Source organism: Aedes aegypti, chromosome 3 (assembly GCF_002204515.2).
Source record: "Aedes aegypti strain LVP_AGWG chromosome 3, AaegL5.0 Primary Assembly, whole genome shotgun sequence".
Classification (NCBI taxonomy): domain Eukaryota; kingdom Metazoa; phylum Arthropoda; class Insecta; order Diptera; family Culicidae; genus Aedes; species Aedes aegypti.
The window spans coordinates 350419260-350436737 of record NC_035109.1 but is presented as its reverse complement, the minus strand read 5'-3'; positions in this window follow the sequence as shown (position 1 = coordinate 350436737).

The following is a 17478-nucleotide window of genomic DNA, read 5'->3' as shown; positions in this document are numbered from 1 at the left end:
TGAAGATTCTCCAAAATACCCTTACGTTTGAGCACCTCAAATATAGAAACATTAAAATTCCAGTCCAGGGTTAAACATTTTCTTAGCCGTCGATTGTCCTACCCATGGTTTCAAACGTGGACGCGCCTCTGACCATACTCATATACAGAACATATACAGGGTCGACGGTAGATTTTTTCAGAAATTATACATTAAATCATTCAGATGTCTTTATTTTTTCCAATGATTAAAGAAAGGTTTCTTGTAACAATTCTTACAGTTAGTTTCCCAGGATTTTAACTATAGATATACCCAATCGTTCTTTAAACGAGCCAGAACTTTTGGGGGTCTTGCACAAATCATGTCAAACTTCACTAGGCACGAAAAAACCATGAAAAACCTTATCGAGTTATCCATCCTTCATAAGAATAAATCAATAGAGATTGTATGTATATTAAATATTGTTTTATTTGATCTTGAGTAGGACAATCTTTCTAATGTCCTACCCAGGTATTTTTGTGCGTAGTATCTTTCTGTGTCTTACCCACTTCCCGCGCCACTGAATCGAAGCATAGAGATAAATGGCCAAAGATTCAACCCTGCGTGATGGAAGCTTTCTTGAATGAAACAACTTGCATGCAATTACTCCCAGTATCATACCAAAGCTTTTATCAGAAAGTTATATTCGACAGCAAACGGCTTCCTACTTATAGCCTTTTTGCTCAGTGTGTTGAAAGACCTGTAATAACACGATGGAGTCCGCAAAGCATGTTGTACGCGTAGTTAAATATTGGACTATCATTGGACAGCCTATTAATAACACGCTTGAATTCAAACAATGTTTACTGCAAAGCAAAATGATGCAGTTTAGCTTAGCTTAGCTTAGCTTAGCTTAGCTTAGACTGACTACACATATCAATGGTTGCTATTCCGTGATTGACCGAAGTCAGTGAAAATGCACAAAGAATCAACTAGAAGTTTGACTGGGATTGGCCATAATCTTCTTCAGTGTGCATAATTCAGTGCCTCTATTTATACAGGGTCAATAACGGCGCCGGCCACGTCCTTGCAGTCAGGTGGGATTGAGGGAAGGAATGTTAGTGTGTAACCTTTGCTATTTGGAGACCGTGTTTGCCTCTGCATCTCCACAAAGGTTACTGGGAGGGATGTTTGTTAATGGGGAGGATCGTTGGGTCACAGGATTCACTTTGATAAGCAATTAGACCATGATAAATAATTATTTGTGAGATATAAACATGATTATGCCGACACTTGGGGTGACGAACCATTCAAAGTTTGTTGAACAAATACCTAAATGAAACATTCCTAACACTCCTATTCTTATGCCGACACTTACAGTGACGAACCATCCAAAGTTTGTTGAATAAAGTGAACCTTTCGGAAGTCTACACTTGTAGTGTCCAACCATTCAAAGTTTTTTTTATTACAAAAATAAAGGTAAAAAGAAAGGGGTGTTTTGCATAGCATAGCATAGCATAGCATAAACCGACTGTACATGTCAATGGTTGCTACTCCGTGATTGATCGGAACTGGTAAGAATTGCACTACGATCCAAATGAATAAGGGATGGGAGTTTCCGCTTACTCTCGAAGTGCAATTTTAGCAGATCTAATATTATTGATCAATAACGGCGCCGGCCAAGTCCTTACAGTCAGTTGGGATGGGGAAGGAATGTTAGGGTGTAATGATTGTTGCTTCTAGAGACCGAGAATACCTCTGCATCTCCACAATCACCACGGGAAGGGTGTTTATTAGTGAGGAAGGAAAAGATCTGGGAGTCACCTCTGGTCGGTGATGCGATCCATGGACAAGGGGGAAATATACGACTTGTATCTAAAGCTAGTTTTGTACTTTTGTCTCGAGAAGTTTTTGGAAAAATTACGTCAACATCTATAATGTCGAACAATTCAAAAGACGTTTCTATCAATGACGAAAACTGAAAATTACATGTATATATTTTAACTTATATGAAACAGGAATAATGCCGACACTTGTAGTGACGAACCATACATAGTTTGTTTGAAAATTACATATGAGTATTACTGTGCATTTTGTCTCGATATGGTAGAAGTTTTAGAAAATACGTCAACATTCACAATGTCGAACAATTCAAAGGATAATTTTTAATAATGTCAAAAAGAGAAAAATATATGTATATCCAAATTGTATAAGAAAAAAGCATAATGCCGACACCCATAGTGACAAACCATACAAAGTTTGTTTCAATATTACATAAAAGTCACGCTTTCAAGAAAATATGTGTTATCATAAGCATGAAACGAACTCACCAGTTGGCCATCCATTCTCGACTGAACACAAAACTGACACTGACAGCAAAACTTCTTGGCGTCCCGAAAACAAACCGTCTTGCTTGGGCCTTCCCAAATACGTACCCAGCAAGACGCTCCAAAACAAAGGGGAAAAAAAAAAAAAAAAATCTCCGGCGACGAAAACACGCGCGAAACCGTCAACAAACTCTATCGGACGACGCAAAACCGAACCGTCCTGCTTGGGCTTCTCGAAGCACTACCCAGCAAGACGCTCCAAAACAGGGGGAAAAAATTCTCCGGCAACGAAAACGCGCGAATCCGTCAGCTAAATCAATCGGACGACGCAAAACCGAACTGTCCTGCTTGGGCTTCACAAAGCACTACCCAGCAAGACGCTCCAAAACAGGGGGAAAAAAATTCTCCGGCAACGAAAACGCGCGAATCCGTCAGCTAAATCAATCGGACGACGCAAAACCGAACTGTCCTGCTTGGGCTTCACAAAGCACTACCCAGCAAGACGCTCCAAAACAGGGGGAAAAAAATTCTCCGGCAACGAAAACGCGCGAATCCGTCAGCTAAATCAATCGGACGACGCAAAACCGAACTGTCCTGCTTGGGCTTCACAAAGCACTACCCAGCAAGACGCTCCAAAACAGGGGGAAAAAAATTCTCCGGCAACGAAAACGCGCGAATCCGTCAGCTAAATCAATCGGACGACGCAAAACCGAACTGTCCTGCTTGGGCTTCACAAAGCACTCATGCAAAGCAAAATGATGCAGTTTAGTCACACTAACTTTCCGACAAAGTTCATTATTTTGGCAATTAGTGATTATGTCAAATGAAATTCCATTATCGTTTTGATTCATATTCCGAACAACAGTGGTGTGCCGGTCCCATTTTACACTTTCGGTTCGGATAAAAAGCACCGTCAACCAAAATATAATTCATTTTTTTTTTCATTTCTCATCGCCAAAAACCTTGTTTTATTATGGCTAATGTCAGATATCGCATTATTTATTCCACACCAAATGATCGAGAAAATATGCTGTTGACTTCACAGTCGTGCTATTCATGTCGCTAGGAATATAGACGCTCCAGTTTAAATTTCAATTGAACTAGCCCAAGATTCCTAAGACAATTTTTAGGTTATCATATGCAATCCACGACACCTCGTTGGAAATATTCAGTGCTCAGTTTGGTATTCCGATCCAAATTCTCAGCATTACGAGTATTAAACAGATGCAATTCTCTCTGAAAATTGTTATACCTATATGAATTATGGCCTAAAGGATAAGTGTTAAAGCTGCGCTGCTCAGGAGTTGTCACTATAGTCTTCCTCAAAATTTCTAATTTCTTACTGCGAATATGTTTTACTGTATTTACATATAATCTAATCCAAGTGTTCATTATTGCCACAACCCTAATTATTAAACTCTCATATCTTTCTAATCGTTTCGGTGACTCAACTGAAATCAATTTGGAACAATGGATTTTAAATGTGAATCATCGTTATACCGACGAAGTGCATTTTATTTAATATGCACACCGCCCAATCCGTTCATATCTACTAATTCATGCTTCTATCAGTCCACCCATCAATTGCAACAGCAGCATTAGGTAAAGTGGCTGGAAAATCGTGCCTAACATCGGTAAATTGTTTCGAATTCAAAATTCAAATCAATCTACAACTCCGATGTATGTTGGTCTTCTTCAATCCAAGTCAAACACTAGAGCTTCGTCATCGACTGCACCGGTGTGCACAGTGTTTTAGTTTTTCGATTTTGTGCGCTTTTTTGAATAGCTTATCAACCATTTATATTAGTGATACGGTCTGTTCCAAGAAGTTTAGTATTAGTATTTAGTATTTTTAGTATTATTAACCCGTATAGGCCTGAGTGAAAACAAAAATTCTATAACCTTCACCGCTCAGCGAATTCTTAATGGATTCAAATGATTTTTTGTCAGTATACTGGCACAAATATCTAGTTTCTAAAAGTTGACAGAGGAACTCGGAAATATTCCGGTGGATCACTGGGTCAGGTCGGGTGAGAAAGGTACTGTGCGTTTATGCCCCTGGCGATAGGCAAATTCCAAGACACAGATAATTTCCGGAATCGGTTATAATGTGGCCACTACATGACGGAATTTTAAGAAAATTGCATCAGTGTAAACCTTTTGAGAGACGATTGAATTGAATAACTATGAGTTTTGCATTTGATTAATACTATCTGAACAACTGTGCCAAGCTTATGGGAACGCAGTTTATTGCACAATTACATTTGATTTTTACTTTTCGAGCATTGAAACGGTTTAGTATCCAACAAATCTATAGCGGGATCTTCCGGGAATTGCGTCCAAATAGCCACATCCAGTATATTTTAAAAGGTGCAAAACTCTTCATTTATAATGTTGAATATCGGATCTTAATGATTTCTGCAAAATAAAATAATTTCATTATAAATAAATAAAGGTGACTTGGCATGTCCCAAAAATAGCCCTTTTTTACCTGACATGATCCAGTGACCCATCGGAATAACTCCGGCCACAGGAATATTTCCGAGTTCCTCTGGCCACTTTTAGAAACTAGATATGTGGACCAGTGCACTGACAAAAAATCATTTGAATCCGTTAAGAATTCTCTGATCGGTGAATGTTTCAGTATTTTTGCTTTCACTCAGGCCTATACGGGTGCAGGGCCTATCGAGTTCTGCAACGAGTTACGTACAACATTTTTTGCAATTTTGTAGAAGACCACTTGAGTGTATCAAAAATTATATCGGAATGCATTCACCATTATTTTACAATTTCTGGAAAAATTGTTGTGTTGTGATTCATTACGCAACTCAAAACTTACGACTCGTGCTGTAAAAATCATCATTCTGCAAGTTGTTCCGTAAACTACTATTACAACACTCCATGTTTTTGTGCAGGAAACTAGACCGTGTCATGACAGATTAGCGTGATGAAAACAACTTATTACGGCGGAATTCGAACCTATGACCCTCAGCTTGAGCTTGCTGAAAAGCTGCGCGTTTACCACTGGGCCTTAAATTTTTTTATCATTAATGAATATCAAAAAGAAACCTATAATTTTTAGGGTTAGGTGTCTGGTACTGGAGGATCTCGCGCTATATCGACAAAAATATAATAAACAGAAAAACCGTCTCTTCGACAAAGATGTTCAAAGCTTCCATTTCTACAACTTTGTCCAAGACACCATACGTCTTTAAAAAAGTCATGAAAAATTATTATTTTTATCTCACTATATTGATTACAAAACTTTCACACCCATTAGTATCCCATGAAACTTCATTGAACAAACAATATTGCTAAAATTAACTTATTAGACGTTATTAAAAAAACGCACGAAATCGACAAAATAAAACACTGTGTGGCTTTGTGTTAGAGGATAGGTTGGGCAGTATGAATCCAGTAATGTTTGTTTGGTCGCTTGCAATAGAACAAAAAGCATGCCGCCACCCGCCCGGAGCCAGAAGGGGGTGCCACGAGAGATGACTCGATGACATTTGTCTCGGGGAAAGAATTAACTTCATCATAGGCTCCAACACCACAGGTAACAACAGGTGCGGTCGATAGATTGACGTTGCAACAATCGACAGTGCTGCACGGTGGTACCGTTCACAGGCCAAAATAAAAAAATAACTTATGGTTCATTCCCATATGTTTTCATGGGTCAATTACGATCTCAAAAAAGTGGATACATAAATTACTTAAATTGTTAATGCTCTAAATAAAATTGTCTTATCTTCATGTGCTGAAATCATGCTACAAGTTTTCGAAGTGATTTCAATAACAACAATCAATAGTGTTTTTCTCTAATCAAAATATATCAAATAGATTAAGAATTTTCTGATTGCATTTTTCATCACATATTGTATTCGACAATTTATGATCATTTCTGGACAAACATTTCAAAAGGGCACATCGACATTGGTAAACATTGGCTTTGCAAGACGCTGTTGAGCCCAATTCAACTCGATCACGCTCACCAATACCACTATCAGGAAGAGCTAACACCAATCTTTCTGATAGTGGTGTTAGTTTGCGTGGGCGGGCCAAAAAGGGCTCAACAGCAACGTTTCTAAAAAAAGGCTCAAGACCTCTTGAGCCCTTTTCAAATGTTTGTCCACATTTCGTTGTACAAATGGAATCACCATGCGTCGGGGGCAGAAGCCGGAGGAAGTTCCTGCGCTCTCAGATATTGGTAGGAACATGGCAGCTGCGGGTGCGGGTGGTTGTTCGTGTTGTTTGACGAAGATTTTAAGACGACAGAAACAGCGCGAAACACATCGACCACGCGGACGATTGCGGCGGCGGTGCGCTGCTTGTGGTTGCGACACATCGAAAATGTTAATCATTTCGTTATAAGGTGGCTTCATTTTTGCATAATTTGTGCATACCGCACGATTCGTCGCGGAGACTGAGCTTTGCGATCGTTGAAATTTGTCGCTGGGTTGGCGAGGGTTTTGCAATAGCATGGTGATGGTTCTGATGAGTGTGTAGCATTGTTCTTCATTTGAATATTATTAAGTGGCAATTGCAATTGAGTTTATCTGATATGCTGCGAAATTTGTAAAAATATACGAACGATATTTTTCTATTCTTGTTATAACTGACAAATGTGCAGTTGAATGCATTTAGGCAAATTGTACATTCGGATGCATTAGAACTTCTATTAGCCATTTTCATACACATACCATGAAGTTTTAAACGAACAGCAGCGCTATAACCTAAAACATAACCCTTTGATATGCATAACACATACACAATCTTTCATCCCAGAACTTATGTTTTGTTCTTGCATCATGTTGAGTTGATAGAAGATTGCGGCTTAAAGTATTTTTCGTTGGCTTCCTGATCTTGAGAAATCTTTAAAGGATTTTTCTCACATTTTTCAATCGATTTCTCGTGAGATGCTTTGTGAATTTATGGCTTTCGGAACTTAAAATGTTTGTATTTACTAAATTTCTACTATTCTGAATATTTTCTTCAATGAATGTGTAAGTTACCCATAAATAATTATTTGCCACAAGATTTGAATAGATATATTTCGAAGACCTGATCTAAGTGTTATTTCAGCAAACTATCCGTTCTGGCAAATAATAAAAGCTTGCTGAAAGGATCTTCAGTGTTTGTGTCAAAGATAATAAATTTCAATAAATCAATTATATTTGTTTGTTTAATACGCTTTTGAAATTTAAACTGTTACACTGCGGAACACGTTTTTGTCTCCAGCACCAAAAAACCGCTATTCACTTAATTAAGGGTTGCTGAATGCATTGCCGTTTTCAGAAATATCACGTCTTGTTTTTGAGATATTGGCTGTTGAAAATGCAAAAATGACTATTTTAGCCAACTTGCATGCAAGTTTGCCAGCTTGTAAGGTAATATATTGGCCTAATTTGCCACAGAATTCAATCTTTATATGTATAACAATACTTATCATCAAAGATTGTAATACTTTCGATGCGGAAAAGTTATTTTTTGATGGTTTACAGAATTGTTGTATTTTGCCATATAGAAGAAACGAAGAATTTTGTATGGAGACTGCAAGCATGTTAGAAAAATCGGTTTAATCGAAATTTCATCGCGCAATTTCAATCAAATTATGTTTGAAACGAAGGTTCAAGTTCTATTTTGCATGTTTGGTGAATTAGATTACAAAAAAGTTCGATAAATTGTACTTTAAATTTCATGTAAACATTAACAAAACCAGTATTTTATACAACTTTAGCGACCTGTAGCTAAAAATTGTGACGTGCTGGAACATTTCTGAGAATGGCACCAGATTCAGCAACCCCAAATCTACTAGAGACACATAATTTGATCCTTGAGACACGCAAAAATGTCATTTTTGTTACGCTGTGTTATTAACCGATAGTATGTTTCATTATTTTCAATGGAAAAATGAAAAATATGTTTTGATAAGTTCTATGTATTACTTAATAAGAAACATCCGATTGCTTGCTGAAAGCTGGAAAAATAAAAATAAACTCGTCTAAGAGTTACTAATGAAATTCAAATAATCCTCTACTCTACATAATTTAACTTATATGTAACTGCAATTCTCGCTGAGACTGGCCCACTATTAACACTTTGTCTTTCAAAATGTTCATATTTATGCTCATTCGAAAGCTCCTGTTGAGTAAGTAAAGAAACTGCATTAGGTTGGTCAAATTTATGGGCCCCTTGGAAGTTATGATTGAAACAGTTTTTAAGGACCCCTCGATTTTTGACAATTCTTGGCTCACTGAAACTGCCATATCTCAGAATATTTCTTAACAACCGCTACACAATAACGTAGGAGTTTCATTTGCAAAAATAAAAATATTTGGCGGCCATATTGGATTTGGCGGCTATATTGGATTTTATCGGAAAAACTAAATTTTCATTGTGTTCGTAACCACTGATTTTAAAAGTTTTTGCAACATTGGAAAGCTGAGCTAGTTTTACACAAAATATGAGAAAATCATAGGTGTATGTTTTTTGATCGAAAGTTATACAGCGGCCCAATTTCATATTCGTACAGGATACTGTTTCCACATCAAGTTAGTAAAAAACTATTAAATGAAGTATTGAGCTACAAATACTTTATCCACATTGAAGGTAACAGGTGTCATCTATTGTTTGCCAATCACAAAATGTTTCCATTTACATTCATCTTTGGATTAATAGAAAAGTATTGAATTGATGTCTAAAATTCACCCAATTCCATATTCGTACACCTACCAAAACTCATACGCACAACGATCAAAACTAAATTTAGAAGCTCTATTTGATTACTAAAATGCTTTATTATGATGTTCAGATGTAGTGAAATACATTTGGACAATTCATTTGTGGACATATATGAAATTTAGGTAAAGTTATGAGAAATGCCAGTTTTCCAATGATTTTTGCTATTAAATCTTATAATTCGAACAATAACGTTTATTTTTGTCATTGGATCCAATATATAGATTATACTCGTAAGCTCTGATAGAAATTTAGTTGATATACATATAGTTTACAGAAATCATAAACGGTTTTTATACCTTTTGAGTTCAGAAAATTGTTGTGCCATAAGTTCAAAACTCTTCTAAAATGATATTTTTAATCAATGTAAACCAAATTTTCATTCTAAACAACAGGTAAATGTTAATTTTGAATTTGTCTGTAAAAATAATTTGAACTACGAACTTCGTTTTACAATAAAGTACCGTAATCCGGGGTAACATTGATCAGCGGGGTAAAATTGATCGCAATGACCCTCTTCGTAAAAAGCTCGATTCAACATTTGTTGATGAAATATTTTCAATGCATGAATGGCGATTCTCTTTCTTCTAATCATGAGCTAATAAACAATAAGGTTTTTGCGAAAATAAAGTTGTGTTCATGCGTAAATTTTTCAACTTTTGTAAACAATGATTTTCATGATTATGGATGACACCATAAAAGAATCATGTTTCACATGTGTTCTGTAAACGATATGAGCAAGAGAAATGCGGTTGTTACTAAAAATGACATCGCCGAAAACGACTCCGATGTCAAAATTTTCATAAATATGTTCAATAATACATAATTCACAAATTATTATAGAGCGTGAAGAATTTCCTTAGGAAATTGCATACATTTAGGCGTATTCCACAATTCAAGGTGTTTTTAATTTTAAAATAACTCAAAAAGTAAATGACTTATAAGAGTTTGACCTTCATATTCGGCTTCAGGGACCATGGTTTTAGTAAGTAATGATATTTTCAATATTACCGAACGATGTTTTCATGGTGTGATCAATGTTACCCCATATCAGCTAAATCAAAAACTCACTTAAAACATTTTTTTAAACATGCTTTAAACTTTCAGAAAACAAAATACAGTACATAAACACGAACAATGGGTGGCAGTACTTGTTTTAAAAATATAAAATTTGCAACACATGCATTTTCAAAACAAATGTTTAAGAAATATTCAAAAAAATGATCAATGTTACCCCGGATTACGGTACCCTTAACCTCGCTGTACATACCTCCACATAATTGATGTGATATTCAATTATCTTTGAAATAATATTCAAATTATATTCAAAATTGCACCCAATTTTGCAATTTATTGATTTTATAAGAAAAATACAAAATAACTTGAATGAGCAGAGAGCATTGATATACTATTTAATATATTCTATATCCTGTTGTTTTCATCATTTTAAAAAAAACGTTTGTATTGCGGTTATGGCAATAATATTTATTCTTTAAATCTCTATAATCATGTTTGGTAGTAAAATGTAAATTAAAAATGATAATTGCGCAATGTTTTGATAGGAACATTAACTATGGATTATGTATATACATTTAGGAGCCAAACATAAATAAATTGACTAAAATTTTTAATTAAATAAATAATAAAATTGACTAAATGTTATACTACCTAAGATTCAAAAGTATAAGTTGTCGATATTCACTCCCAGCTACTCTAAAACTGAATATAATTTTTTGAAACTTGTGCAATATTCGCAGTTATCATTCTTAAGGAAGTGATGTTGAAAAAAATGCAATTTATTGTTCGATTTACCGAGTATTTTAGCAAAAAACATGGGAAAACTGGTATTTTTCTTAAATTTACCTAAGTTTCAAATATGTCCGCTTTTAAATTTTCCAAATGTATTCTACTCCATCTGAACAACACAACGAAGAGCTCAAGTAATCATCTAGTCCTTCAAATTAGTTTTGAATGCTGTATATTTCTTTTTTGTTAGGTGTACAAATATGGAATTGGGTCAATTATAGACACAATCTCAATACTTTTCCATTATTCCAAAGATTTAAGCAAATGAATACAGTTTGTCATTCCCAAACAATAGATGACAACTATAACCTTCATTATTGATAAAGTATATCGAAGTCCATGTATCATTTAATAGATTTATACCAACTTGATATGAAAACAGTGCCCCGTACGAAAATGAGATTGAGTCACTGTAAGCGATTTTGTAAAACATTTCTTAACGCGCGCTGGTGCAATTTGCTGTCAAACAATGGTGCTATAGAGATTTACGCTCGCTGTGATGTATTTGAATTTAAAAAAATATCTCTAAGATGTGTTACATGAGAGGGGGGGAGGGGGTCAATGAAAGTGTGACAGCGCATGTATCTGGTATTGGAGAAAGCGAGAGAGAAGGGGGAGGGGGATCTAGAAATTTCGAACACAACAACGAACAATGGACGTCATATTTGAATCTTCCCCTAGCAAGGGGGAGGGGAGTACGAAAAGAGGAAGGATGTCAACATAGGGGACCCCCCACTAATTTGAAAATATAGTTTTTTCTCGGTATCGAGCACACATACTTTGTTGTTCTCAGTCTAGATACTTCATAGTGGTCACACGCAAATCATGACATGCTCTAAGGAATGGTGGAGGTTAGGCAGGGCGTACCGAGCGTTAAACAATCTTAAATGGCCTGTGGCTTTTGTCGACTCAGTTGAAGAAGTGATGAAATTCATTCAAAGCAAATAGCATTCGATATTACTTGAAGGATGGGGCATGGCGCGATTTTCGTGAGACCACTATGATGTATCTAGTTAGTATGTTTGCCCGATACCGAAATGAGTGATCATTGTAAAAGAAAACAATATTTTTATACTTTTTTATACTAGGGGGGGTAGTCTCCTATATTGACAAACTCCCTCTCTTTGAACCCCCCCCCCTTTAGGGAAAGATTCAAATATGATAGCCATAATTTTTCGAAATTTCTAGACCCCCGTCCCCCCTCTCAGTAATTGTGAACACCAGGAAAATTCAGTTTTCCGATAAAATCCAATATGGCGGCAAAATCCAATATGGCCGCCAAATATTTTTATTTTTGCAAATGAAACTCCTAAATTTTCTTTTTCCAAAACCATGTTCCAGTGAAAGGGTTGTTAAATGATTTCTGAGTTATAGCAGTTTGAGTGAGTCAAGTATTGTCAAAAATCGAAGGGTCCACAAACACTGATAATAATAACTGCCAAGGGGTCCATCAATTTTACCAACCGAATGCGGTTTCTTTACTTACTCTATAGGAGCTTTTGAATGAGCATAAATTTGAACATTTTGAAAGATCAAGTGTAAAATGTGGGCCGGTCTTAGCGGAAATTACATTGCTGATTTTAAACAATATCAAACAATCCTTATGCATGAAAATGATATGATGTGTTTATTATAGTGAAAAAAGTGTGATATATTTCAAAATAATTTCAGTAAGAGAAAAATTAAAATCCATGTCCCATATATTTAAATTCTGTATCAATAATATCAGGAAAAAAAGATGCAGTACCATGATATTGTTCGACTTCAAGTTTTAAGGTGTCCAGGAAAAACCCAGGAATTAGAAAACTGGTTTTGAATGAACACTCTGCATAGAAGCTAACAGAAACTAATGTTTTTGCGTAAATTGAGTTTCTTTAGAAATAAATTTTTCAACTTTCAAAGCAATTAATTGAATGATTTCGAATTAAATTACCAAAGATTCATGCCTTACATTAGTTCCACAAACAATATAAGTTTGAAAAATACTGTTTTGCTGAAAACAAAAAAAAAGTTTGTTCAAGTCAGTAAAATTTGCAAATAACAGTAAAGAACGCAGAAATTCTTTAGCGAATTGACCTTATTTAGGCGTATTTAATTCTATTATAACCATAAAAGTAAAAGACATGAAGAGTTTGGCCATCATACTCTGCTTCAGTGGCCATCGAATTATTATTACAACAACAATTATAACAACAATTTTACAATTTATTACACATTTTTTTTAGATAACGAGACATAATAGACAGGCATGATCTTGGGATGCCAGTATTTGTTTTAATAATAGGAAACCTGCAAAATTTGCACTTTTGAGTAATTTTCAAAAATACCACGGTTTAAAAAAAATCAATAACAGTCAACTATCATCAAGGTGACATTTTTCGGTACTCGATGGAATACGTGATCTTTTTAATCCAGCATACTTTGATGATTGAATGAACTGAATGAACTGTTTCCCCGAAAGGTTTTTCCATAGACATGTTCCAGATTTTGTTAAATTAACGGTATAATATATTGAATTCATGCAAGTTTGGCAGGTCTGCTTTATAAATTATGTTAAAAATAGGTTTAATATTTAAGAATCGTCATAAAATGCAGAAAATGTAGAGGATTGGTTTCGAAAGAATATTCGAAAGGCAAGACATAATTAATCTAAATGAAATCGTGCTGGACAATGGCAGAATTATGAAATAAAGTTTGGCTTGTAGGAATCATTTTGCAGGATTCAAAAGAGTGACCCGAAAAGGACATCATGATCTTCGCTGCATAAGAACTTCGAGTCAATTAGTTTATTTGGGAAGCATCTTAAAGATTATGAAATTTTTATCTGTTCAACTGATATTGATTCTCAAAATGTTCTCTCCCTAGCTGATAATTAAGGGCTTGAAACAGTGAACAATTTGTTAGAACAAATCTTTCTAGTAACTCTTCAAATAAACGAGTTATAAAATTTGGAAGTATCGAAAATTTTATACGTATGATTTGCCATATGTAGGAAAGTGGGTGGCAAAGCCGTCTTCCGCATCACCGCCCGCTGGATGGAGGTGTGTCTTCAGCAAATCTGTTAGCTAGTTCAAGGACAACCCCTTAGTGAGCCTATTTTCTTAGGAATTCAACCGCTAGGCAGCGCTAGTGAGCATACAAACGATGCACAAACTCGACAGATATATGCTGGTATCTCAAGATCCTGATCATTTAAAAGGAAGATTTCGTCGACAAGTTTGTTCAGATTAAAAATTGCTGTCAATCATTTCGTAATCCATGATGGCGGCCTGGTAAACAAGATGGCGACTTCCGGTTCATGAAAACCATTTAGAAGGAATATTTCTTCGACAAGTTTAGGTTGAAATTGATCCTGATCATTTAAAAGGAAGATTTCGTCGACAAGTTTGTTCAGATTAAAAATTGCTGTCAATCATTTCGTAATCCAAGATGACGGCCTAGAAAACAAGATGACGACTTCCGGTTAATGAAAATAATTGTACCTCAAGATCCTGATCATTTGAAAACATGATTTTTTCTAGTTCTTTTTTTAGTTTGACCAGGTTGAAAATTGCAATCAATGGAACATTTTGGAATCCAAGATGGCAACATAGAAATTCAGATGACGATTTCCGGCTCATGAAAATCATTGTATCTCAAGCTACTATAAATGTTCACTGTTTCATGCCCTAAATTATCAGCTAGGGAGATAATTTTTAGCATGTTCTTAAAGTACATTTTTCTATTTATTTTTGAAATGGTTCGTTTCCCTATACTGAAAAAATCATTTTCCCATACTAAACTTCAAGTCGCTTGCCGAGTAGCTAAACGGTTTTTTTTTTTTTGATTTTTTTTAATTTTGCAGGGCCTTCCTTAACCGAATGGTTAGAGTTCGCGGCTACAAAGCAAAGCCATGCTGAAGATGTCTGGGTTCGATTCCCGGTCGATCCAGGATCTTTTCGTAATAGAAATTTCCTTGACTTCCCTGGGCATAAAGGATAATCGTACCTGCCACACGATATACGAATGCGGAAATGGCAACTTTGGCAAAGAAAACTCTCAGTTAGTGACTGTGGAAGTGCTCATAAGAACACTAAGCTGAGAAGCAGGCTCTGTCCCAGTGATGACGTTAATGCCAAGAAGAAGAAGAAGAATCAACAGAACGTATTAATTTTAACAAAAAATCAAAATTATGAAAATCGGCCAAAAATTGTTACGAGAAAAACTTTTTTAATTAAAATTTCTCCATCATGAAACTTTGTCCCAAACATCTGTTTACTAACAAGATTCTATAGTGAAAATTGAAAAAAAATAAAATAAAAATGGAGTTTTTGTGTAATTTAAAATTTTAGTATTATTTTTGATTTATAGATGAAAATAAATAAAATATTTTTTCCGTGTATATTTTTTTTCTTGTAGGCCAAACGGTTTATTAAAACTTCTTCATAAAACATTTTTCTCTAAAATCAACAATTTCGGAGTTAGAGTTTTTCAAATAAGTTGCATGCAAAAATGTATAGGCCACACTCTTAAAAATAATGAAAATCACTCCGGACGTAATTCACATTATGACTGAATGACACATGATGTAAGTGATGAAATGACGAAAAATGGTTTCTGAAAGATGTATTGAAAGTAAAATGTAATTTTACATTATGAAGGACATGAAAACGATGCCACTATGATCAGCATTTCTCGAATCAGACACCATCGTATTTAAAATTAGACACAAATCCACGTCATTTGGCTCGCTTCTTTTATGTGCATCCAAAAGACGTGAAATCGCATGATTTTTTCGGAGTGTGCATTTTCATTAGTTATTCTCTAGTCAAAATGATCGATTTTTCTATGGAAAACACTTGTTGTATCAAACCAAACACATTTGCAAAATTTACTGCAAATCGAAGATGGTCGAGTTCTGTGACTGACCGATTTGACATGGAATTCGTCTTAAGTTATTCGCATCTTATTGATTCTAAAACTCAATTGAAGAGAGCAATAAGCTATCCCTTGTTACTCTCGTGATAATCGGCAATACAGTCAAATGCCTGAAAATGAAAAAAAAAAAGAAAAATGCTTGTTCCGGTTTTACTAAATTTTTCATATATTTATGCGATATTGCATCCACGCCATGGCCAAAATCGCTGCACTGCTGCACACCGTATATCTGACCATTTCACTTCTTCGGCTGACCATTTTTTATCGCCCTCATTAACGCTACGATAGTTTATTCACTGGCGAGAGGAGTGATAATAAATTTTTATGGAATCAATTTGGGTCGTAGTGGCAAGACAGGTATTTTGCATTCGCTGAAGGTCACTATAACTCACGTTGGCGCCACCACCGATCACTATTGGGATCGAGTTGCGAGTTGCGATTTCGATTTCGGGGGTGCTAGCCTATTATACACGATTTGGCCTTGAGCGAACACTATCACCCGATTGCGATCTGATCATCGGAGGGACTTTTATCGGATAGCAGCTCTAATTTACTCGTCCTTAGGAGAGACTGGGATGATTTGATCTCCAGGGAGGCTTGATCCTACGCTGTTTTCTCGAATCCAACAGTTTTGTTCCAATTAATTTTGCGCAATACTTCGTCCATACGCAAGACAGTATCAGAGCCAGAAATTCATCAAATGATGGAGCAATTTGTCTTTCTCAAAGAAAAAATATCAACGGAAACTTTAAAAAAAAATCTCGAAAACTTTACTTATATTTCATTAAAACGCCTCAAATATTAAAATACAATTCGGAAACATCAGATTTCTTATAATTGTGATGTCTACGGCGATACACCTTGTTATAAAACAATGGTAGCACTTAGCTTCAGTGCATATAGTAAATAGAAGGGATCAAGTCTCACCAATTGAAAAAAGTGTTTTCTAGAATGTGTTTAACGATTTCTCATTTTTGATCTGGCACACTTCGTTTGTGGTTTGAATAATAGCAAAACGATACTATACCATTTTTTTCCAAATCCAATAACACTTTATATAGTACATTTTTGAAAAGGGAATCAAGGGGCATGAAAAATAAAATGATTTTCAAGACATGTCATTACAAATAAAAGATTTGAATACTTTAACAACATTTCACATCATCTCATTGCAAATGAGACAATATGGCATTGCAAAAAATATTTACAGGAGAGCCTGTGATGAAATTTAATCAAATTTTGATTAATCTGCAGAACCATATCTGTATTTAGCAAAGGGGATCAAGTCTCCCCAGTCTCCCCTACCGTGAAATGGAGAAGATCCGGTAGTCGGACAGACGTCGCGTCGGGACAAGTTTTTTTTTGCTGGCCTTATTTCGGATGGGTCTAAATTGGTTTGGAGGCGAAGCGACGAATAGCTAATGATAGTGAATTCGATTTGAAGGTGATGCTTGCTAAATTTGTGTGAAAGATTGTCACTGCATGCATGCATCGGTTTCATAAAACCACCATGGTATATCCTTGAACCGCACCGGAAGCACTACACGATCCATTTAAAGCAACTTTTTTTCTGGCCATTAAAGTCCATTTACCCATGTCCCGAGAGACCTGTTAAACCGCTCCTCCCAGTTATGAGCAACGTTGCAAGCATTATTGTGTGTCCGTTCAACTGGAACTTGCCATGCTAAAAGAACGGCACAGAGCTTCCGCCAAAGGTATGCGATTCTAC